We start from the raw sequence: 25,012 nt of genomic DNA on the forward strand, positions 1-25,012 counted from the left end.
TACTTGTTTTTGCTACATAGTGGGGACCAAATGTCCCCACAATGATAGTAAAACCTGAAATTTTTGACATTGTGGGGACCGGCCTGCGGTCCCCACAATGTTAAAAAATGATTAAAAATAGTAAATGATGTTTATCTGAAAGTGTAACGATGCAAACATGTTTTCTGTGAGGGCTAGGTTTAGGGTTAGGGTTGGGTTAGGGGATAGACAATATCGTTTGGTCAGTACAAAATCTATAGAAGTCTATGGAAAGTCCCCACAATTCACAAAAACAAACATGTGTGTGCGTGTGTGTGTGTGTGTGTGTGCTTGTTCTTGCACTAAATGTCCCCACAAGGATAGTAAAACCTGAAATGTTTGACATTGTGGGGACCGGCCTGTGGTCCCCACAATGTAAAAAAAAAAAAAAAAAATAAAAATAGTAAATGATGTTTATCTGAAAGTGTAATGATGCAAACATGTTTCCTGTAAGGGGTAGGTTTAGGGTTAGGGTTGGGTTAGGGGATAGACAATATTGCTTTGTCAGTATAAAACTATAGAAGTCTATGGAAAGTCCCCACAATTCACAAAAACAAATGTGTGTGTGTGTAATAAAGTGAAGGAGTCACAATAAGTAAATATCTTATTTGCACATTTATTAACACAAGTAGTTTTAGATGCATTGACATGCTATATATGATTGATTGATTGATTGATTGATTTTTTACAGAATATTAGTAGTATTAATACAATATTACGTGCTCTTCATCAATTTTAATTAACTAAACACACAGACTAAACATAAAAAAAAACAGAGAAATACATAATTTATTTACTGTAAATGGGTGGATGTCGTTTTGGGAGGGTTTTCTTTGAAACACTGCTCACCTGCCTGAATTTCATTTCTCTGAAAATGAAAGTTAGAACACAAGGGACCATTCACCTAATGAAACACTGAGGAGTTAAGGAAGGGTTTATGGTAACCAGTGTACTGTACATACAATAAAATGAAAACTGTGTGAAACGTAATCACTGTACAATAAATAAATAAATAAATAAATAAATAAATAAATAAATAAATAAGCATTCATTCTTGTATTTAGTTTTGTTTCTCTGGTGATTTTTCCAAAAAAAAAAAAAAATAAATAAAATAATAATAATAATAATAATAAATAAAATACAAAAATATAAATAAATAAACACTAAAACATAACTCAAAAAGTTAACATGTGAAAAGTTATTAACCCTCCATGGTACCGTGTTGCATCCAGCAACATAGACTATTTCAGTTGTTTTTAATAAAATAAGACACGTTTAATAGATAAATGCTATCTCAGTGTGGGAGAACTCAAATACTAATAAATGAAAATGCAAAAAAGTGGTCACATGACCCACAGGGGTCCATTTCAGGTGGGTATCTTTTAGGTACGCAAGGGTCAAGTCGGATATGGAGGGCCAAATTACTCACAATTAAATAATTAAATACATGTTGAAATATATAAATAAATCGTTAAATGCGTCATTTAATTATTGAAAGCATAAATAAATGTATAAATATTTATTTGTTTAAATATTGATTGATTTATTTATTTAAATATGTATGTATTTATTTAAATATTTATTTATTCATTTCTGCGTTTATTTATTGCCTCCACATTTCATTTTGAGGTTTACGTCACTCAACAATAATGGGTGTAACCTTTCCAGCTCGATTACTTTGGTGTTTCTAGTTCAGGCGCCTTTTTCATGTTTTTCGCATCACAAACTATAGCTGATCGAGGATGGTACAGTCAAAGATTAGTCGTTGACTCTTGCAGATAAAGTGACATGTCATCTGACGCACGAAAGACATTAGCACACGCACACACACACACACTATTTTGTAGGAATACTCCTCTGGGGCCAGAGACTAGCAGGAACAAAGCAGGCCGACTGCAGCTCAGGAAATCGTCCAAAAACCACCCAAATTCACATCAAATCAAACACCATGCACCCACTGCAAAGAAATTTTGTTGGTACACCTGCACTCAGTGAAGCACACGCCCCCAAACGAATGCAGCTAGCCTCCCCTGTTCTGCACCGTGCCTGGCTCCTGATGAAAAGTGAAGAAAAACAACAACAACAACAACAACAAACACACACACCTACACACACACATACAAAAATAACAAATGAAGTATACACAATCCACACTAAACAATAATCAAAAAAAAAAAAAAAAAAAAAAAAAACTAAACAATTTCACAGACTCAATAGTATATGGACCAAGACACTCAAGTCTTTTCGCAGCCTTTTATACAAAATAGAGCCGATACTGGTGCATAAACGCACCAAATTAACACAGCCACCCTGGTGAAAAAAACAGCATATGCTGGTAGGTATGTTTTGATGCTGGGATGCTGGTTAGGTAGATTTTGATGCTGGTTCAATCTGGTCCTTTGCTGGTTCATGCTGGTCCAGGACCAGTAACATGACCAGCAAAAACCAGCAAAGGACCAGCTTAAACCAGCATCAAAACATACCTACCAGCATATGCTGTTTTTTTCACCAGGGCAGAAAAGAAATAACAACACAAACACTTGCAACATCACAACATAATGCACAAGGCAAACAAAATGAACAATCTGCCAATAAGAACAGTTCAATCCAAACAAAACAAAAACTAAACTTGAAAGCAAATCAAAAATAAAAATAGTAAATCCTTAATCGGCACACAGACCGTAGCTACCAGCCCAATGGCCCACAAGGCAGCCGAGTCGCATGCGAAGGATCCTCAATACCCACAAGCAAAACAGCAACGGCGTCACATATAGCTTTGTCAACTAGGAATAAGGCTTAGGAATTATGATATTCTACCTCACTCCTAAAACAAAAAGAATAAAAACATTAGAACTCAATCTATTGACCAGAATGAAAAAGGGGAAAATATACTTACTTGGGTTAAACAAACGCCACGCGTGAAGCTGTATGGTTACTCACAGCAGGTGCTGCAACTCCACCTACCGGCCGGCATTCTCACCCTTCTAACAGCGCCGTAACTATAAACAATACACTAAATATACTTCCCGCAAAAGTGATAAAGAAATTTATTGTGAATCCCGACATACCTGAAAGCGCACTCCGCCACGAATATTCCACCCGCCTACGCCGCCAACTCCACTATAATTAAACTGTAAATAGTGCATATTAGCCTTAAGATATTCAATCATTCAATCATTCCAATCATAACGGATGCGAATGCGGTATCATGACCCATGATAGATTAATTCCGTGTTTCCTCGTGTTGCCGCGACATTCCGCGACACTGACACAATCCATCGGCACACTCACACAAGCAAATAATACAAATACATTCCGCGATGTAACTAATCCTCCATTTGATAGAAACGCGTCATCAGTGAAATATCGTTGTGCAGTTAAGTGCCTGTGTTAACGTGTTCAGTGAGAGTAGGCTCGTTCGAGATGCGCCTCGCCTCGCCTGAAATGTAGGTGATGTAGGGGCTGCAGTGAGGGGAGGAGTGAAATAAGCGCAGTCAAGACGGACAGTTCTGACCTCGAGAAGTAGAACAGATACCTACGAGATCAAAGGCGGATATCGCGTTATCACACTCACCTGCTGTGTTGCTGATAAACATAATATAATTACAGCTCTGTTGTTTTTATATGAAAATAAATATGATGAACAAGACACTCAAAGTGCTTGCTATTTAATTCCATACGAAAGGCGTATTTATCATCCATCCAATACAAAAGTGTATTTTAGATTTTTATAGAAATATGACAACAATCACATATCTCACGCAGAGATCGCACTGACATAGTGTTTGTAAATATTCATGCATAATTTAAACACATAACCACATGATATTAGAGTAAAAAATAAAACATTTTAGAAAAGAACGGCAACATCATGAGCTTTAAGCTGTGTCGTCATCCAGTCGTTTCCCATCGTGCTTTTGGTCAGAGCAGTCGGTGGAGAGCTACTGCGCCCGACTGCTCAATCCGACACAGCCGCCTTGCCATCGCCAGAGTTTTTTTTGGCACACGTCAGCATGACATCAGAGCAAGGCGGACGTAACTCGGACACATTTCTAACCGGCATGCATCTTGCGATGATCACTGGTGATCTAATCTGCGCAGAATTTGTTTATCTCAAACAAGTTTAATTTCTGACTTGAAGCAGTGTATGCCAATTAGAAATTTTGTCCGACTTGAGGCGACGCTGACGCATCGGGACTGTTACGTGTGGCATCAAAGTACCGCGATGGCGATTCGGGAGAAGCCGCCTGACTCAGCCGGCGCAGTTTCTTCAGAGCGGCTGCAGGAGCTCTGATTATGAGGGGCAGATCGTGCCACTGATTCCCAACCAAAGGAAACAGTCGCGTACTTTTTACGCGTGAGAAGGAGTACGTCGCCGGAGTATGTTGCTGCCACACTAAATTAATATCTTATATGTTTTTCCCCTAGTATTGTTTATATTTTCTTTATCAATCATTAACTTTTTTCTTTTACTTTCCTGTGTTCTGATGACACTGGATATATCCTTGACACAAATCGTGTATACAAAGTTTTATGTAATGTCATCTCTGTACTGTTTATAAACATAATAATAAAAAATAAAGAATTTATTCACTTTCTCTCGGAGATAATGACTGTGCAAACTGTACACCACCAAGTCGCAATTTTATGCTATGTTCATGATTATTACCAACTTCAAATATAAGAACATAAAATTAATAATCATAATCTATAAACATAATCTGGGATAGGCCTATGTCATTCTGAGCTTTTATTTTTGATGCTTGTAAGATTGTATTTTTAACTCAGCTGACTATACAATGTGTCAATAGATTAGCTCACAATTTCAGACTATATGCGATATTGTTTTCAGGAGATGAAGTCATTTTAACAGCCTATTATTTTCAATAAATCAACAATAACAAAATATATGAAAATACTATTCTAATCACACATTTCAAATGGTTTAACTAGTGCTGTCAGTGATGATTATTTTGTTAATCATATGCTAAAGAGTTTTTTTTATGTATGTTTTGTAATTAAGATAAGTGAACAATAGCTTTTAGTACAAATTAAATAGGCTACATGTAATGATGAGGCAATAATAATTGGTTGAAATTAAGTATCAAATGTAAGTAGTCATATTGTTTTACTGATAAACACTATTAAAATACATTAAGACATGTATAAACAATAAAATTGCGTGTTATAGCCTAAGAAATGCCAGCAGACGGCGCCAGCGGCCTGACCAGTGTTGTTAAACTTTGCATTACGAGCAAACCATTGTTTCTCTATAGTTTAATTCCATTTAATCTGTATGTTTGGCCACATGTTTATGATAGAAATACTACACCCAACAGTTTAAAGTTGTATTTTGAAACCCAAAAATGTATTTATAAATATATTGATGCGTTCATGTGTCGCTGGCGTATGTTTTTAAGTTGCTACAAATAATTTCAACCATGGATCGCGGAAGCGGGGGGGCTTTTTGAGGACTGGTACAAATTATGACATACATAGCCTATAGACGCATATGGATTATTCATTAAAATTCATTAAAATTCGCGATCTCGATTCAAACACACACAATCTTATTGCTATGATGATGACTTCGCCATGTCTATAAAACATTTGAAATCGCAATCACATCAGAATATTTAAACCTGCTTTCCCGCAACCGCTGATACAGAGAGAGCTCTGGTCATGTAAGTTAAGCTTTATGTTTAAACAAGCTTCACGAGCAGGATACACGGCATAGGCTACATTTCTTTGTTGCAAACATTAAATAATAACTTAAGTATTGGGATAAATGTTCATTATAGCCCAGCACGGGCCTCATATATATATGCCCTAGCCCGGCCCTTGTCAGACAGCTTATCAGAATTCTCGGCCTGAGCCCGTATTCACCCAAAACACCTTATACTACGGTTTCATCTATTGAAATAGTTCAGTTTTAATGGCAAAGTGATTATATTTAGTTTCATTCTTTCGTTAAGTTAATTTAGAAAAACATTTGGAGCATTTTTGTTCATTAAATGTAGGGTAAGTTTTTATTTTTTAAAGTAATGACTAAGTGGTCAGCGAAAGACTGATCCGACACACTGATCAAACACGCACAGTCTGTTTGATCAGTTTTGCCTTCTCAAATCACCACTTGCCTAAAATAAGATCTATAGGCCTAAAAGAGTTCAAGTATAAAACAATGTTAGTTTCAACATTAAACGGATAAATGTGCGCTATTAGACGCATACCCAATCCTTTGTGCGGAGAGTGGAAGCTAAAGCCTAATTGCAGGAAATGGAGGCGCCTGCGCGATTACTTGCATTTTTTTTCAGTGGAAACAATTTAAAATATTCCGTCATTTTAAAGGTAAGAGTAATACATTATTCGGAACTGTTAAGGGTCTTTTGTTTGTGTGCACTCACAATAACAACAAAACGTTACAAACGGTGCTTTTATTAAATAAAGAAAACAAACATGATGCGCTTTCTGTTGCCTCAACAGGAGCGCTTCACAAAAATGAACTGAAACAAAGCGAATACATACCTCACAGACATGATACATATATCTATAGAAGCTTGAAATTATTACTTAACGAAACAAAACTAATACTCTTTCACAAAAACAAAAAACTCTTTCAATATGTAATCTGTAAAGATGCATTTCTCTAAAGGCGCGTCCAAAGAGGAGATGGTGAGTCAGGATCCGCAACCGTATCCTTGGGACACGGACTCAGAAAACACTGGTTTGTTGATAAATAATTAAAATAGCTCCTTTCTATTTCCCCCGACCCATTCATTTTAATTACGTTTGCCGGAGCTGTGTGGGAAGTTTCAGCCCATTGCGTGGGCTTGAAGGCGGATCTCTTCCAGCTGCCCTGATTTGCGGCTGCTGGCGGAGACACTAAACGCTTCCGGAGTCGGTCTCGAAAGTGAAAGCGAAAGTGAAGTCTCGTGTTGTTTTCACCAGCGCAGAAAATTTGTTTTCATCACCATAATTGGAGTATGCATAAAATATAAAAATAAGGATAAGCCTAGAACAGGCCCGAAGCCCAGCCGCGTCTGAACTATGACCTGAAAAATGGTCCCGAAGCCCAGACTTATTTATAACATTTTAGACATTGTATAAATTGACTCATTTATAAAGTTAAATAAAACATTTTTAACTAATAACTATACTATTAATATTGTTTTTAATATTAAAATGTAGACTAAAGATTGATCTTTTGATACGTTCCGCGATCAATGATTTCAACAGCACAAGTTTTGTCCACATTCCCAAATGCAAGTTATTGAGGAAAATAAATTACCAAGCATAGAATAAAATAAGGCAGTGGCTATATGCACTAAGTGCAAATAGCAATAGAGGCTCTTTAAACTGTTAAAATAGGATTTTTTGCTATTTATACCACTTATTGCAATTATCTGCACCTCAGTATTTAAGTACATTCTAAAACAGTATGCAACTTTAATTCAGATTATTAAATAGATGCCATGGTTGACACCTTATTAGGACAATAAATCCCTGCATACACCTACCCTAACCCTACCCAGTTTTATTTTCAACTTTTTGATTATTTCCTTCATTTTATCGAAAAAAAAAAATGCTTTTCTGATGTGATCTGAAATTTAACAAGGGAGAAAAAAAGTTTGCCAAAGGCAGATTCGAACTTGAGTCGATAGCGTCAGAATGTGTACGACACGCAATTTACTCTCTGTGCCATTGAAATTGATAAGTCATGCTGAGTGTATTTGTAATCATGACTAGCCCATTCACACGTTGGTGGGTGGAGTTAGTGCAAATAGACATTCCCATAAAGACATACAAGAACCATAAATGGTTCTGCCACAAACTCAACTCTGTTGAACAGAACAGTACCAGGGGGTTAAAGGGATACAGATGTTTATGTTGTCCCAAGCACATATTTCTTTTTCTTTCTTCTCTGGAAAATAAAAAATTACAAGACTTATTGAAGACCACCTTTGTACTTAAATGCAACACATAAACTTTTGGAGTTTTAGGTTCTCACGGAGTGGGAAATATAGAATTATAAATATATAAAAAGAAATATAAAATTACAGTATACTGGATACCAGCTATCTTTTCTTTTTAAAGAACTGTTCTGAGTCTTCACTCCAGGGATGAGGATTGAAGTGTGTTCTCCTTTTATTCACCGCTTTTATAATTTAAATTTTATTTCTCTTTGTTATGCCTCCTCAATTCCTCTAAGGAGGACGTAACACAGCCAATACACACAAAGACACACGCACACTCATAATGCATGGAACAAATTTAGAATTCTTATGCACTGTTGCCAAGTTATCTAATTACTGTAAAATCAATAGCCTATAGCAAATAGCCTACATCTACTAATGGAAACTTTTAAATGCGTTTTAAGGTGGCAGAAACGACGTGTGTATGAGGCGTCATGAAATGCAACGTACATAGAAGACCACATATATATCAGACGTCATGAAATGCGATGATGTATGTATTAGGCGTCATGAATTGCGATGTACATAGCTCAGACATACCTATCACACGTCGTTTTTTTATTTAAATGTAAATTCGTCACGCACGCCGCCGTCATGTCGCTGCCTAGGATTGGTTCTACAGTGACGTCGCCGTAAGGTCGTCGCGGGTCTATCGTCTGCCCTCCCTATCAATAGGCTTGTTTGAGATGAGCAAATTCTGCGCAGAATCGATCACCGGTGATCACCGCAAGATGCATGCCGGTTAGAAATGTGTCCGAGTTAGTCCGCCTTGCTCTGATGTCATGCTGACGTGTGCCAAAAAACTCTCACGATGGCGAGGCGGCTGTGTCGGATTGAGCAGTCGGGCGCAGTAGCTCTCCACCTGCTGCGCTGACCAAAAGCACGATGGGAAACGACTGGATGACGACACAGCTTAAAGCTTATTGGTTCAGACAACCGTGATGTTGCCGTTCTTTTCTAAACCGTTTTATTTTTTAATCTAATATCATGTGGTTATGTGTTTAAATTATGCATGAATATTCCCAAACTCTATGCCAGTGTGATCTCTGCGTGAGATATGTGATTGTTGTCATATTTCTATAAAAATCTAAAATACACTACTTAATTTTTGTATTAAAGTAAAAATGGATGATAAATACGCCTTTCGTACGGTATTAAATAGCAAGCACTTTGAGTGTTATGTTCATCATATTTATTTTATGTTCTGTCATTTTTGCATCATATAAAAACAACAGAGCTGAAATTATATCATGTTTATCAGCAACACAGCAGGTGAGTGTGATAACGCGATATCTGCCTTTGATCTCGTAGGTATCTGTTCTACTTCTCGAGGTCAGAACTGTCCGTCTTGACTGCACTTATTTCACTCCTCCCCTCAATGCAGCCCCTACTCTCACCTACATTTCAGGCGAGGCGCATCTCAAATGAGCCTAATCCCATTCAAAATTTGACACGGTCTGACGGCGACGTGAGGGTAGACTGCGCCTTATCCTTAGCCTGCTTAGCCTTAAAACTGGCACGATATGCCCCTCATACAAATGTTTGCTGGGGTTCAGTAAGAGTGTCAGTGTCAGTCACTCTCTGCTGATTCAGTGTCAGCGGTTGTGTCACTGAGCATTGTGGCGTGTGCTAATAATCGTGCGTCAGATGTCATGTCACTTCATCTGCAAGAGTCAACGACAGATCTTTTACTGTACCATCCTCGATCAGCTATAGTTTGTGATGCGAAAAACATGAAAAAGGCGCCTGAACTAGAAAGACCAAAGTAATCAAGCTGGAAAGGTGACGCCCACGATTGTTGAGTGACGTGCCGACAACTGCAAACCTCAAAATGAAATGTGGAGGCAATAAATAAACGCAGAAATAAATAAACACATATTTAAATAAATAAATAAATAAATAAATAAATAAATGTTTAAATAAATACATACATATTTAAATAAATAAATATTTATAAATGTATTTATGCTTTCAGTAATTAAATGATGCATTTAACGATTTATTTATATATTTCAACATTTATTTAATTATTTAATTTTGAGTAATTTGGCCCTTCATATCCAACTTGACGCTTGCGTACGTAAAAGATACCCATCTAAAATGGACCCCTGTGGGTCTTGTGACAACTTTTTTGCATTTTCATTTATTAGTATTTGAGTTCTCCCACTCTGAGATTGCATTTATCTATTAAACGTGTCTTATTTTATTAAAAACAACTGAAATAGGCTATGTTGCTGGATGCAACACGGTACCATGGAGGGTTAATAACTTTTCACATTTTATTTATTTATTTATTTATTTATTCATTGTACAGTGATTACATTTCACACAGTTTTCATTTTATTGTGTGTACAGTACACCGGTTACCATAAACCCTTCCTTAACTCCTTAGTGTTTCATTAGGTGAATGGTCCCTTGTGTTCTAACTTTCATTTTCAGAGAAATGAACTTCATTCAGGTGAGCAGTGTTTCAAAGAAAACCCTCCCTAAACGACATCCACCCATTTACAGTAAATACATTACGTATTTCTCTGCTTTTTATGTTTAGTCTGTGTGTTTAGTTAATTAAATTTGATGAAGAGCATGTAATATTTTATTAATACTACTAATATTCTGTAAAAAAAAAAATAATAATAATAATAAAAAAATCATATATAGCATATGTCAGTGCATACTACTTGTGTTAATAAATGTGCAGATAAGATAAGATATTTACTCATTGTGATTCCTTCACTTTATTACACACACACACGTTTGTTTTTGTCAATTGTTGGGACTTTCCATAGACTTCTATAGTTTTTATACTGACAAAACAATATTGTCTATCCCCTAACCCAACCCTAACCCTAAACCTAGCCCTCACAGAAAACATGTTTGCATCATTACACTTTCAGATAAACATCATTTACTATTTTTAATCTTTTTTTTTTTTTTTTTTACATTGTGGGGACCACAGGACGGTTTGAAAAGTTTGAGCAGTTTAAAAAAAAAAAAAAAAATAATAATAATAATAATAAAATAGTTTCAGGCCAGGTTACAGAAACTTTGGCTGAAAGAAATGCAAGACAGGAGCCCAGAGTTTTATCTGTTGATCTTTTTGCTCTTTTTTGACACATATACACATATCTTTAGGTGTAACCGGTTTGACATAAAGGGGGCAGAACTTGATGACTCATTCCAGGGCTATATAAACCTATATGTTTCACTCTCTGCTATTAAATGAAGTTACAGCCACTGAATGCTTGCACATTAACGGTCAGCCTGTTGGTAAACTCAGTTGAATTACAGGCTAATACGTGAGCACTGCTGTAGCACAATTCTCCACAATTGGCACTTTGTTTGCAATCGATGTGCCAGTGCTGTAGCAGTAAAGAGCCGGTCACACTACACTTTTCATTTCATTGATTTGCATTCACATGCATGCAAATGCAGGACATTGCAAAGGCAAGTGCATGCAAAGACACGATTCACTGCATTCCAGTGTTCAGGTTTGATGACTTCAGCTGAGGTGGCATTTTGAGCAGTAACTCTCATCTGAGATCTTAGTAAAACTGTCTCAAAGTTCTCAAACTATCTTCTTTAATTCATACCTTAATGAATACTCAAATAAAATAAATAAATAAATAAATAAATGCTGAAAAGAAGGGAACGTGTAAAGACCCAAATAAAGAATCAGATCTCTAAGGAATCTAAGGTGTCATCTTGAACATTAATAAGTATGAAATTCTTGCCTTTCTGATCAATCAGCACACTCTGTAACATTAAGGTTATAACAGACGCCAACTATTTGGTAAATAATACAAACATACGCTCACCAGCAGGAATAAAGAAATAAAGGAAAAAGAAAATGCTTGTAGAAATATTGACAAATGTAAAATCATTGAATTTTTGGCTAAGGGTATGACAATATTCAGGAGGGCTTAGTAAGATGGAAAGCTTATCAAGATATTTACCCTACGTCATCATTAGAAACAGACAAAATAACTCAATTAATAAGAGCAATTTCAGCTTTATCTGGAAGGACAGATGACACAACATCGGAAAAGCCAACATAGTAAAGAGTATTGAGGACGGTGGCACTAATGTTATAGATTCTTTTTTTTTTTTGTGATGAATGGGTATGGGTGGAAAAATAGGTGGAACTGTTTTTTTTTTTGTTTTTGTTTTTTTTCTAATCTGCTGTGACTATGATTTACACAAATTTTACACCTAATAATGCAACCCAGGACTATAGATACTGTATATCCAGACATGTCAAAATCTTAAGTGATCAATTATACAATTTAAAAAAATAACAAAAGCCTGTGAGAAAGACTGAAACTGTACAACATATCTCTGTCAAGTGTGAATTTCACTTGCATTCCAAAACTGGATTTAGTGCAAAGATATATCAGTGCTTCTTTTAAATGTGATCTTGATTAACAAACCTAGACAATAAGATAAAAACCTAGACTTAAATAACCTGATTAAATGAAGTAAACACCATGTACACTGTTAAAAAAAAAAAAAAAAATCCATTACCATTACCATTAAATTCACAGTCATTTCCCTGCTGAAAAAAAAAAAAAAAAAAAAAAAAAACAGCTAAAACCAGCATAGGCTAGTTGGCTGGTCGTAGCTGTTTTTAGCTGGTCTCCCAAAGAGAGCTGGCCAAAACCCCTCTAAAACCAGCCTGCTGCTGACCAGCTAAAACCAGCCAACCAGCCTATGCTTTTACAGTTTAAGTATTTAAAGGTAAATCATTTGAACGAAACCAAAATCCCCTGAAATGTTCAGTATTGAAGACACCTGGTGCCACACTCTAATCAGCTAATTAACTCAAAACACCTGCAAAGGCCTTTAAATGGTCTCTCAGTCTAGTTCTGTAGGCTACACAATCATGGGGAAGACTGCTGATTTAACACCTTGCACAAGGAGAGCAAGACACAAAAGGTCATTGCAAAAGAGGCTGGTTGTTCACAGAGCTCTGTGTCCAAGCACATTAATAGAGAGGTGAAGGGAAGGAAAAGATGTGGTAGAAAAAAAGTGTACAAGCAATATGGATAACTGCACCCTGGAGAGAATTGTGAAACAAAACCCATTCAAAAATGTGGGAGAGATTCACAAAGAGTGGACTGCAGCTAGAGTCAGTGCTTCAACAATCACTACGCACAGACGTATGCAAGACGTGGGTTTCAGCTGTCGCATTCCTTGTGTCAAGCCACTCTTGAACAACAGACAGCGTCAGAAGTAGGGCTGGGCGATAAAACGATAACGATATGTATCGCGATAAACACGTGATCGATATCAATAAAAAATGTGTTGGATAAAACGTTCGATATTTTTTATTCTTCTGTGTCGGAAGAAAACAGAGGTTGCGAAGCAAGTTTGGTTGCATTAACAAAGGCACTCGCTCTCTGGTAACCTAGCAACGTAGGGAGTGACACGCTAACAGCCAATCATGTAACAGTATCAACTTTCGTTGCGCCATATCGTTGTCTCGTGCTGGTCTGCTGGATTCCTCTTCATAAGCAGAAAATGAGTGCCGCAGCGAGCGAGGAAATTTTAAATAAAAGAGGAAAAGTCAGCTCGCCAGTATGGCAGTTTTTTGGATATTATAAGTCTGACCGCAGTCAGACCAATGTCGTCTGCAAATTATGCAAGACCGTCGTCCCCGCCAAGACTGGTAATACCACGAACTTGATGTACCACCTTAGCCGCGCTCACCAAGAATTTTGACCGATTAATACAATCAGTTAAACGGTTTAAAAGGTCTTTTTTTCAGTTATTTATAAAAATATTTTAAAACGTTTTTTGGATGGTTAAAGTAAAATGAAATTGCATTTTTTGAGAGAAAAAAGATAAATCGCGTAGGCCTATAACGTTAAGTCGTAAGTAGTTTTATTATTACATTCAGAAAGACACCAGGTCGCGAAATATTTACAGTACACTATAAACATAGGCTAGGCTATTTTAGTTCCCCTCACTCCACAAAAATAATTTCAATTTAACAGTATTTAGAAAAAGAACAAAAATGAAAAATATAAGAAGCTAGGGGACAAGAAAAAACGAAACCATTTAGGGTAAAGCGAAACTGAAACTAACATTGGGTCTCTCACACGACACAAATCCAATGTCTCTGTATTCAAGATGTATTTGAATGCTAAAATATTATTTATTATGTAAACCTGGTTTTGTACTTCTCGCATTACAATATCCACATTAAAAAAAAATGTTTGGAATAATATCACGGCAGTACGTTGATAACGATTAAGCAGTGTGATTATTATTATTTTTTTCCCCATATGTTTGGCTGATTGTGTATGCGCGTGCGGCGCCGGCGCAATCACTTTATTTTTTTCCTTCTAACAGGGGAAACAACTCTTTACAGATAATCGAAACTGTAAACGGTTTGCTGTTTGTAAAATAAAGAAAAATAGGATGCCGTTTTCAGCCGTCTTCCTTTCGCGCAGCACAAAAATGTACCAAAACTCTACATGCTAGCTACTTGTTGCACTTTTTTTGTTTGTTTGTTTAAGTAAAAATATTTACCGTGTAGGCCTATTCATTCATTATATATAAATATAGCCTAGCTTTATAATGTTTTTCTCCATTCGCAGAGGCGCTGCAGGTGGTGCAACGTGTCCATGTGAATCCTCATGTTCTGTTGTTTGCTGCTTTTTGCGCATGTAAAATTAATCCCGGTAAACAAATGTTGGTATTTTAACGAGTCACAGACACTTATCCTTTCTAAAATAATTAAATTCTAATTTTAAAAAATCTTGTCGGTTAACGGTTAACAAGCGTCGGCTGTCGGTTAGACATTTCTGTCTTAATAACTGAGCGGATTATAATCAGAGGAAGGTTAAGTTTAAAATAAAAATGTTTAAATGTAATATTTTCTTCTCCTGGTCCTTATTTTAAATGGGTCATAAAAAATATCAATAATTATCGATACCGATCGATATGAAACACTGATATCGTGATACAGTTTTCAGCCATATCGCCCAGCCCTAGGAAGCGTCTCGCCTGGGCTAAAGACAAAAAGGACTGGACTGCTGCTGAGTGGTCCAAAGTTATCCCACCCAGCAAAAACAATGACAGACATCTAAACAATGTGAAAATTTGGTTGAAAGGTGAAAAACGAAAAGACGTCTATAAAAAGACGTCCAAATTACGTCTAAATGTGGTTGTAAAGTGAAAGTTAAAAAGACGTCTTTTTCAGGCCGAATTTCAACCGTAAATTCATGATTATATATATAATACTCATATTCAAAATAAGACAACTCACAAGAGCATTAAAACATTTGACACATTAAATACATCTTTCAAGTAAAAAACACTTTCCTGCTCACAAATTAAGCCTGCATTTGATTAAACACACCGTAAAAACAGTACAATTATAAAATATAACTATATGTTTTCTATATGAATACATTGTGAAAGGTAATTTATTCACATGAACTACATTTTCATTATAATTACTCCAGTATTCAGTGTCACATGACCCTTCAGAAAACATTTTTAATATGATTTGCTGCTCAAGAAACATTATCATTAATGTGGAAAACAGTTGTGCTGCCCAATATTTTTTGTGGAAAACATATTTTCAGTATTCTTCAAATACAACTTTCAAAGGAGCAGTATTTATTTGAAACTGATTTTTCAAAACAATAATCTTTGAAATACTGAAAATGTTTATAAAACAGAACAATGACCAATTCTAACCACATTAGAACATATTTCACCCCCAAAAATGCTAATTTTGCCATTAATTACTTACTCTCATGTCACTCCAAACCAATAAGAAACTTTTGTGCAAATAAAGATATTTTTAACAGATGCCTTGTGCATGCAAAAAACAGCAACATCAACAAAATCACATCTTTATTCATACATTAGGTATCTCCAATGCATTTTTACAAAAAGCACCATAAGATTTTTTATTTTTTTTTCCAAGCATGAATGAAAATGCAATGTTTTTTGTGCATATAAACCATTCACATCACTTCATAAAATTAAGGTTCTCAACTCCGGCCCTCAAAGTCCACTGTCATACAGAGGGTGCGTCTCAATCACTTTAATAGTTTGCTAGGTTGTGAACTGATATATTGTTCACAAACTCAGACATTGATAATGACAGTGGCTCACTACACACACTGGTGACTTCCATCCTCACTGTACAGCATCACTACAGATATTTACACACAGCATTAAAATGAATATCTCTTTTAATGCCTTTTACAGTGCATTATGATAAATACTTTGTTGCATGAATGTGCAAGATTTCAGCCATAAATAAATTGTAATGTTTGCTAGATTAGACATTACTGGTCTAGTGATCTATGTTTATGCTAAAATATGTTTGTGTTTTAAATTCGAATTTGAACTTCCATAATGCAGTTTAAATGCGGCTTCAAACGATCACAAATGCGGTTTTAAATGATTCCAGCCGAGGAAGAAGGGTCTTATCTAGCAAACCAATCAGCTATTTTCATTAAAAGAATACAATTTAAAATACTTTTTGATCTCAAACGCTTGTCTTGCCTTTCTCTCCCTGAACTCCGTGTATTCTGACTCAAGACAGTTAGTGTATGTCGAAAAACTCTAATCGTATTTTCTCCCTAAACTTGAAAAATAATTTCAGAATCATCCTACATCACTGCAGAAGAACAGACACAGTGTTTGCAAAGTGAACATGCAAAGATCAAACACCCTTAACAAAAAAGGTAAAACAGTGATATAGGACGATTTTGAAGTTGAGGGAGAACATGAGATGGGAGTTTTTCGACATTCACTAACTGACATGAACCGGAACAAAAACAGTTCAGGCAGAGTGAGACAGGAGGAGCGTTGGAGATTAAAAAGTATATAAATTGTTTTATTAAAATAACCAATCGTTTCACTAGATAAGACCCTTCTTCCTTGGCTGGGATCATTTACTGTTACGTCCCAATCCCCAGTCTAGGGTTAGGGCAGGAGTAACAAATAAACTAAAGCGTAAAAAGAGCTACAGAAAAAATTGCATTTTCATTATTGTTCAGTTCCATGATTGTGGGGTTTCATGAATTGTTTGGTCTAAGAAATAGATAACGGGGATGTTTATGGAAATTCAAGGTTTATGGGATGTTGAATCCGTTTGATATATCATTGTTCTTTGAGCTGTACTCCCCAGACAAAGTCTGAACATTGAAACCTACGCAACTAAAATGGTTCAATAAATTCTGTTATACCTTTTTTACCATCATCACTTCGTCTCCTGCTTCTGCTCTTTTCTGGCTTTCATCGGTCAACTTCATAACTGACAGAAACCTGCTTGTTAGTGGGGTTGGGGTAACTAGTTGTCCTGTTACCGAAAGACTGATATTTTCTGACGGGATCTGGTGTCCGGGGCTGGATCCTAAATGTCTGGCATGGGGACCTGATCTAACAATGGGTAAAAGAAAAGAAATAAACAACAAAGGCTTTCCTCAACTCCCTCACTAACCAAAAACACAGGGATAAACATCAAGTACAAAATTACAATACCTTCTAATACTTTAACAAATAAATATTAAATTAAAGTTATACACACTGTGTGCAGTATACACAACACTACTGGTCAACCAGATTTCAATTAAAACTCTAAAGTTACAGTTCAACAGTTAACTTTTCAAGAGAATACACCACAATCTACCTAAAGAGAAAGAGTCAACACAGGTCTGGAGCAGGGGAGAAGTGAACCTCACTCCACATTGCTTCTTTGCTCTTTTGTCTTTGTGCCTCTGATGAGCACCACCTGTGGCTAATCTACAACTGCCAAGCAAGCAGAGAGAGAGTGAGAGAGAGAGGGGGAGACAGAGAGCACACACAGGGAAACACCACCACACCCAAAATGGGCAGGGAAAACACACCTTAGTCATTAATATTAATATTATACATCCTCAGGATGTAACATTTATAAACGCATTTGTGATTGTTTGAAGCCGCATTTAAACTGCATTTTGGAAGTTCAAAATCGGGGCACCATATCAGTCATAAGTCAGAAAGACATAAACATCTTGGATGACAAGGGTGTGAGTAGATTATTTGTAAATTGTTGTTCTGAAAGTGTAGTTTTCCTTTAACCACTGACTAATGATCAAGGGACCTGAGAGATACACACCCATAGTTTAGGTAACTTTAAAGTTAAACTGAAGACCTTGATTAGTTTGTTCAGATGCACTGGACAAGGTTGGAGCAAAACGCATGTAAGTGGACCTCGAGAGACAACTCTGGTTTCCAGTCCTGGTTTTTGAGGACTTGGTACTGACGTTCTGCAGAGTTTCTGGTGATCCTTAATCAGCTGCTCAGGTCTGCTTAATTGGTGTTGGAGCTATCAATCCACTGAAAAATAAGAAGCAATATGAAGTCACAGATGCATTTTTATTTATTCTTGTATATATTCTTAAAATAAGTTATCATTACCTTGTGTTTTATTGATGATTTTCAGTTTCTGAAATAGAAAAGTTCTATTAGTTATGAACGGCATCATACCAGTTTTAACACAGTGAGCAAAATGCATACAACATACGACACAATACGATAGAACCTATTATAATCAGTGATGCTGTCTACACTGGATGAGGCACAGCGTAACACTACAAATCCCTGACAGCAAACTGATGCTGCGTTCTATTTACCATGTACTGACAAAAAGTTCAAATGATTTTCAATGGTCACTTTGGTTTGCATCCAGCATAGACAGACAATCTACGTTATTGTGCATTGCATTCTTGGTATACAATACAAAACACTAAAGGTAAAAAAAAAAAAAAAAAAAAAAAAAAAAATCTGTTAATGTTAATATTTTTAAGAGCTTCTTGCACTTTATTAGAATAAATGGACTAATATTTGTATCCCTTGTGTTATTAACATTTGTGGTCAGTTTTGTTTATGTTTTTGAAATAAGTCTCTTATTTTCACCAAGAAAACTACATTTATTTGATCATAAATAAAAAAAACAGTAATGTTTATTATTACAATTTAAAATAGCTGTTTTCTGTTTTCGCAAAGCTGAATTTCAGCATAAGTTCTGAAGGATCATGTGACACTGAAGATAACACCGTGTCTACACTGGACACAACAAAGTGACCACTGCAAATCGTTTGAACTGTGTGTGAGCACGTCATCAATAGAATGCGGTAGAAGTTTACTGTAGTGGATTTGTCGTGTCACCCCTCACCGCATCCAGTGTAGACAGCATCAATGATTATAATGGGTTCTACTGTATTTTGTTGCGCCGCTCCCGTCCAGTGTAGACACAGTTCAAGCATAATGATGCTGCAAATTTAGGTTAGATCACTTTTTAAAACATATTGAAATAGAAAATAGTTATTTAAAAATGGTAATTTCACAATATTACTGTTTTACTGTATTTTAATCAAATAAATGCAGCAGTTGTTGCCATAAAAGACTTATTTCAAATACATGACAAACCTGACCCTTAAACTTTTGAATGGTAGTGTGTGTTTAAGATATTACTTACTAGTCATATGGTTCATAATGTCTAGAGATGTTCTTCGACAGGAGATACGCTCAACTCTGGTGCACGGTCATTAGCAAGAAAGATTCTAGGAAGGAACATAAACATCTGTCGCAGGGCACACGATATTTATTATACGATGTCAGGTTTATTAGAAGTAAACTATAGCAAAGGTAAAATGCAGAAAAGAAAAAAATAAATATATAGAATATACAAAAAAAAAAAAAAATACAATTTAATAACATAATTTACATTTTTAGGTTTACTTATTTAATGCTCATACACAGTGTTACTTATGTTTGTATATTAAAGTCCTTTTAAAATATCTAACAAGCAAACAAACATAAAAGTATATAGATATATATAATTTTGGAAAAGAAAATTACAGCAGCATGGTGATATAGGCTAAATATATTATGAAAGATACATATAAAGTTATTTAATAAGCTTTCTCAGATCACCTGGGTTTTTATATCTCTGTCAGCAGCTCCCTTCAGAAATCAGGAACTTTTCCTCTGTCGTAGAAGTTTTTTTCTGAAACTGATAAAGTCACAGGACAAGAGGAACCAATATTTGTTTACCATGAAAGGTCAAAACGTGTTTAAAGTACTTTCAGCTCATTTTCACGCTCCATGTTAATTTTGTATCTGATTAACCGTACATTGCATACTTCTAGGTTAAATAAATTAGCTTACTTCCTTTCATCCAATAACAAATTGCCTTCAAAACCTTTATAAAAAAAGCAAAACCGCAAGTAACGTTAATTAAGATGACATTAAAAGCCCAGATTTTCATAAACAAGAGCTCAAGTCAATAGTTAACCTAACTTACCTCTTATAGTTAGCATTACAGTTCAGATGCTAACAGACTTTTTCTGAAGACAATAAACCATTTCTATAAAGTAAATATTCAACAGAAGTGTGTCATTTACATGAAAAAAAAGTGTCAGGAACACATGTATGTACTATTTGTGTAATATTAGAGACTAAACTTACCTGAAATTTGTGAAAACAACAGTGGGAGACGCGTTTTGCTGCTTGTTGAGTTTCCGGCCCATTTCCATGGTAACTCCTTCAGCTCCAGACCTGAATGTTTGCACCCATTAAAGCAAGCAGATGTCACACAGAATGTATAAATGTCATCATAAAGTAATATTATCTTATAAAATACATAATGTAAATGAAGTAAAACACTTACTTAAATACATATTTTAAATGAGATAAAACACTTCTAGTGTTTCCCTTTTAAAAGCAACCTCCAAGCAATTCAGATCTATGAGAAATGTTTAGGTGCACACAGCATATTAATATCATCATGAAGTAATAGTACATATAATGTAAACAAAGTAAAACACTTACTTTTGGCATTTTCCTTTCCCATCTGCTCCACATTGTGATTGAAAGAAAATATCTCTCTGAGAAAAAGTTCAGGAGAGCACAGCACATTAATATCACTATAAATCCATATGACGTTATAAAACAAATTTTAAATGAGATAAAACATTTACTTCAAGTGTTTCCCTGTTGAAAGCGACCTCCACGTCAGCACTGCATAGCTATTAATATCTGTGAGAAAAAAATTTGATCATTTAGGGCACACATCATATGAATATCATCAAGTAATATTATCTTATAAAATACATAATGCAAATGAAGTAAAACACTTACTTTAGTGTTTCCCTGTTAAAAGCGACCTCCACCTCAGCACTGCACAGCAATTCAGATCTATTAAAATTTGTTTAGGTGCACACAGCATATTAATATCATCATAAAGTAATATTACACATAATGTAAACGAAGTAAAACACTTACTTTTGGCATTTTCCTTGATAAAACCAACTTTCCCGTCTGCTCCGCATCGTGATTGAAAGAAAATATCTCTCTGAGAAAAAGTTCAGGAGATCACAACACATAAACATCACTGTGAGAAACGTTTATGTGCACACAACATATTAATGTGGTCATAAATTATTATTATACATAATGTAAATAAGGTAAAACACTTACTTTCTGTGTTTTCCTTGATAAAACCAACTTCCCTGTCTGCTCCGCATCATGAGTGAAAGGTAATGTTATCTCTCCAAGAAAAAGTTGAGGGGTCACATTAATTGCACAGCGCTGTCGTCTGTTTCGCATCGTGAGTGGAAAAAATGTCTTTGAGAAAAGTTTAGTGACTTACAGCACATTAATATCGCTATAAAACGATATGATATTACAAAACACGTCTGCATAAGATTAGACACTCTATTTTGTTGTTTCCCGTCCGCATCGCGAGGAAAGAAAATGGCGTCTGTAAAAAAATAGTTCAAATGGGTGAGGCGCGCACACGAGCAAATGTCCCGGATGTTTAACCAATTTGGACCAAAATTAGAAGGACCAAACAAAGACCAATTTTCAACGTCGATTTTTGGGCTAAAGAAGTCCATGACGGGCCGACTTGATTTAGCCCAAAAAAACGACGTCCAAATGACGTCTGGTGCTGGGTGGGGAGAGTCCTCTCTGTCAGATGTTGATGAGTCGCAACTCGCGAGGATATGGGACTTAAATTTAATTTAATTAATCTAAAATGTACTTATTCTACCCACTAAAATAATAAGATAATACAAATAAAATTAGAAAATATTAATTAAATTAAATTTAGACCTGCTCACTTTAAATCATATTTTATTTTTACGCGTTTTTACAGCGTTGCTCATTATAACCAATCACACACGGGTCTGTTGAGTCTAAAATGCAGTGGCCAGGCGTTCAGAATAGTCAGCTGAAACCCGGAATTTTGTTCAGATTGAACTCGTGAATTCCCTCATAAGCAACAAAGTGAAGATGTACGAACTATGTAAGCAAGAGATTAATTTATCATACAGTGTATGGACCGCTTCATTGATTATAAGAGGAGTTATGAGTGCTAGACTGACTGTGCTCATTTAGAGTGCGTTCTTTCACTGCGCGATTCAGTCTAATAAAATGCATTTTCCCAAAATTCAGGATATGGGGGCAGAAAATGTATATTTATATCATGTCATATAGTTAATAAATATGACACGAAGAGTCCCTTTTTTTTTTTTTTTTTTTTTGCAAAAAAAAAAAATCATATTTGTTTGCATCACAAATATGATACTGATTTTATACAACCATTTTATAAACTAGAAGTTAATAGTAAGATACTTACGTTTTAGACACCCTATTGTCTATTTTTGGTCTATTTCCCCAACAAAAAATCATTCCAAACACAGCCACTGCACTGTTTGCGTCTCTAAACAACATGACGGTGTTTTGTTCCTGAATGAATCAACCATTTAAATGATTTGGTTCAGTCGCAATGACTCACTTTTATTGACTCATTTTCAATGACTCATTATTAACTGTGACTTACTGACACCTACTGGCGGTTGTAATTCCACATTTAAATTACCTTTTCATTTTTTTTTAATGATTGTAAATATCAGCATTCAACGTTTTAGGATTAAAGTATTACAACATTTTTCATGCATTTGTAACTGCAGGTTAAATGCATTCATGTCCTGCATTAAACAGTAGGTAAATACATCTACATGCCATTTCACATGCAGTGTTTGTATTTTCTCTATATTGAAAAGATGTATTTTGTTGATAATTATTTTATTTGTGTGAAAACAGCCTAAAATGTCTTATTATTATAAGTGACTTTATTGATTAAATCCAATTTGACACAAAAGATCTCAGTAAAAAAATCACAACTTATTTCAATTTTTACAAAGATCTGCTCTGTATCCTCATGTCTTTTTAAACTTGTATTTTCAAAGTAGCCTGGCAAAACAGGTTTCTACAAGAACAAGTCCGTTTCTGAATTGAAAGTCAGCCGATTTTGCTTTGTACTCATTTACAACCTAAGTAAATGCTCTACTCTTCACCACATTGGTAACCCAGTGTAATTAAAACTGTTCTAAATCCCAACACAACTGCACATTAAACATTATCATGTCTCCTTCTTTTCACATCTTACACAAAAAACTATACTTAGTTTCAACAGGTTTCTCTCCCCCTTAAAATCCTATGCAAAGCATACTGGGAAATAAAGCTTAAATTAATTATAAATTATATTATCCCTTATTATTCTAAGGGATAGCCCATTTTAAAGAATTAAATTAATCACAAGCAAAGTAGAAGAAGATCATTTAGGGTTTTTTTTTGTTTTGTTTTGTTTGTTTTGTTTGTTTGTTTGTTTGTTTTATTCTCTCGTTGGCCTTCTTCACATAATAATCTTCAAAAGCTGCAAAGGAAAGGGGAAAAATCTATCACTGTGGGTAAAAATACAGTTGATGCATACTTTAAAAACAATCAAACTGCATACTGATAAAAGATTGGCATATAAGAATTGTGCTCAGAATGAGTCTGCAGAATTATGAAGTACAATAGAATGTAACTTACTGTCCTTATATCTGATGTTGTAGGCAACAGGTTCTCTGATATTGAAGCCAAGGTAGAAAGACACCTGGCCTTGTTTGCACACACTGGCCGGATCGTGAGGGGTGACCTGAATCTGTTTCTGTCCTGTAATGGCAAACACTTTGTGATCTCTGACCTGACCATTGATACGCTGAAGATCTTTGATTTCTTCACTTCCATCCCCTTCCGTGAGGCGCTCCAGATCAGTTTGACTTAGTTTCGACGTATAAATCAGTCTCTGCAAACCTTTTTGTTTTGCCAAGAAGAACAGAGGCAGCAGGTAGCGACCACGGAGGTATTTCTGATACTTGCTCTTGTATGAATGACGCATTTTTCTGAGACACTGTTCAAGGTTGGGAAGATTTGTGATTGCTGGCTGCACATCATCAGGCCAAAAGAGCAAAAGAATCAGGAGATAAAACTCTGGTCTTCTGTCTTGCATTTCTCCCAAAGTTTCTGTAACCTGGCCTGAAACTCTTTGATTTTTTCAAACTGCTCACCAGAATCACTACAGATGATGTTGGCAAGAATGTAAAGAACAGTTTGACTTTCACTGTCAAACTGTGGTTTTTTTAATTTTGTGTAAGATGTGAAATTATTTCCTCATGAATTCAAAGTCCAGGAACCCCGACAAAAACAGATGCCATGCAACAAAACAATAAAACTAATCTGGAGAAGAGATCTTCAAAGAGGGCAAACAACACCACCTCTATTGCTCATTTACAACCTCCTTCCTCCCTCTCCTCTCCCCTCCTGCATCTCACACTTTTCCCCCAAAGGGTTCCACTGAAAGTCACTAAGAATGTCCATATACTACATGTGTTACATTTTGTGAATATGTTGAAGTTTTCCCTTTCATGTTTGGTATCATTCTAAAGGTCTTAGTGCGATTGGTAAAATGGTCTCAATTTCACAGAAGTCACTTATATTATGAGAAAGACTGAACACTTTTGTAGAATTGTGTTTTGCTGCAGAGGGGTGTGTTTTCCCCTTAGGGTCGGGTGAGAATCTCCAGGCAGGTGTGACCCAGGGTCACGAGATCTCCTGACGAACCAAAAGGTCTTTATGTTTTTACACCTGATTGGAAGATTTGTTTGTTTTGGTCTGGTATATAA

The 25,012-nt window shown here is 35.7% G+C and overlaps 2 long non-coding RNA genes across 2 annotated transcripts in view; both read right to left on the reverse strand.

The window, feature by feature from the left end:
- LOC127162460 (uncharacterized) overlaps positions 1 to 24,132 on the reverse strand; it is a 37,500-nt gene extending 13,368 nt beyond the window's left edge. Inside the window, exon 1 of the long non-coding RNA XR_007827355.1 lies at positions 24,034 to 24,132. This is a non-coding gene — a long non-coding RNA (uncharacterized LOC127162460). The remainder of the gene's footprint in view (positions 1 to 24,033) is intronic.
- Positions 20,237 to 20,881, reverse strand: LOC127162459 (uncharacterized). The gene is made up of 4 exons (XR_007827354.1): positions 20,832 to 20,881; positions 20,671 to 20,745; positions 20,469 to 20,558; positions 20,237 to 20,367 (listed from the first exon to the last, which is right to left on the reverse strand). It is a non-coding gene; the product is annotated as an uncharacterized LOC127162459 (long non-coding RNA).
- Positions 24,133 to 25,012: the final 880 nt, after the last annotated feature.

Source organism: Labeo rohita, unplaced genomic scaffold (genome assembly GCF_022985175.1).
Source record: "Labeo rohita strain BAU-BD-2019 unplaced genomic scaffold, IGBB_LRoh.1.0 scaffold_94, whole genome shotgun sequence".
Classification (NCBI taxonomy): Eukaryota; Metazoa; Chordata; class Actinopteri; order Cypriniformes; family Cyprinidae; genus Labeo; species Labeo rohita.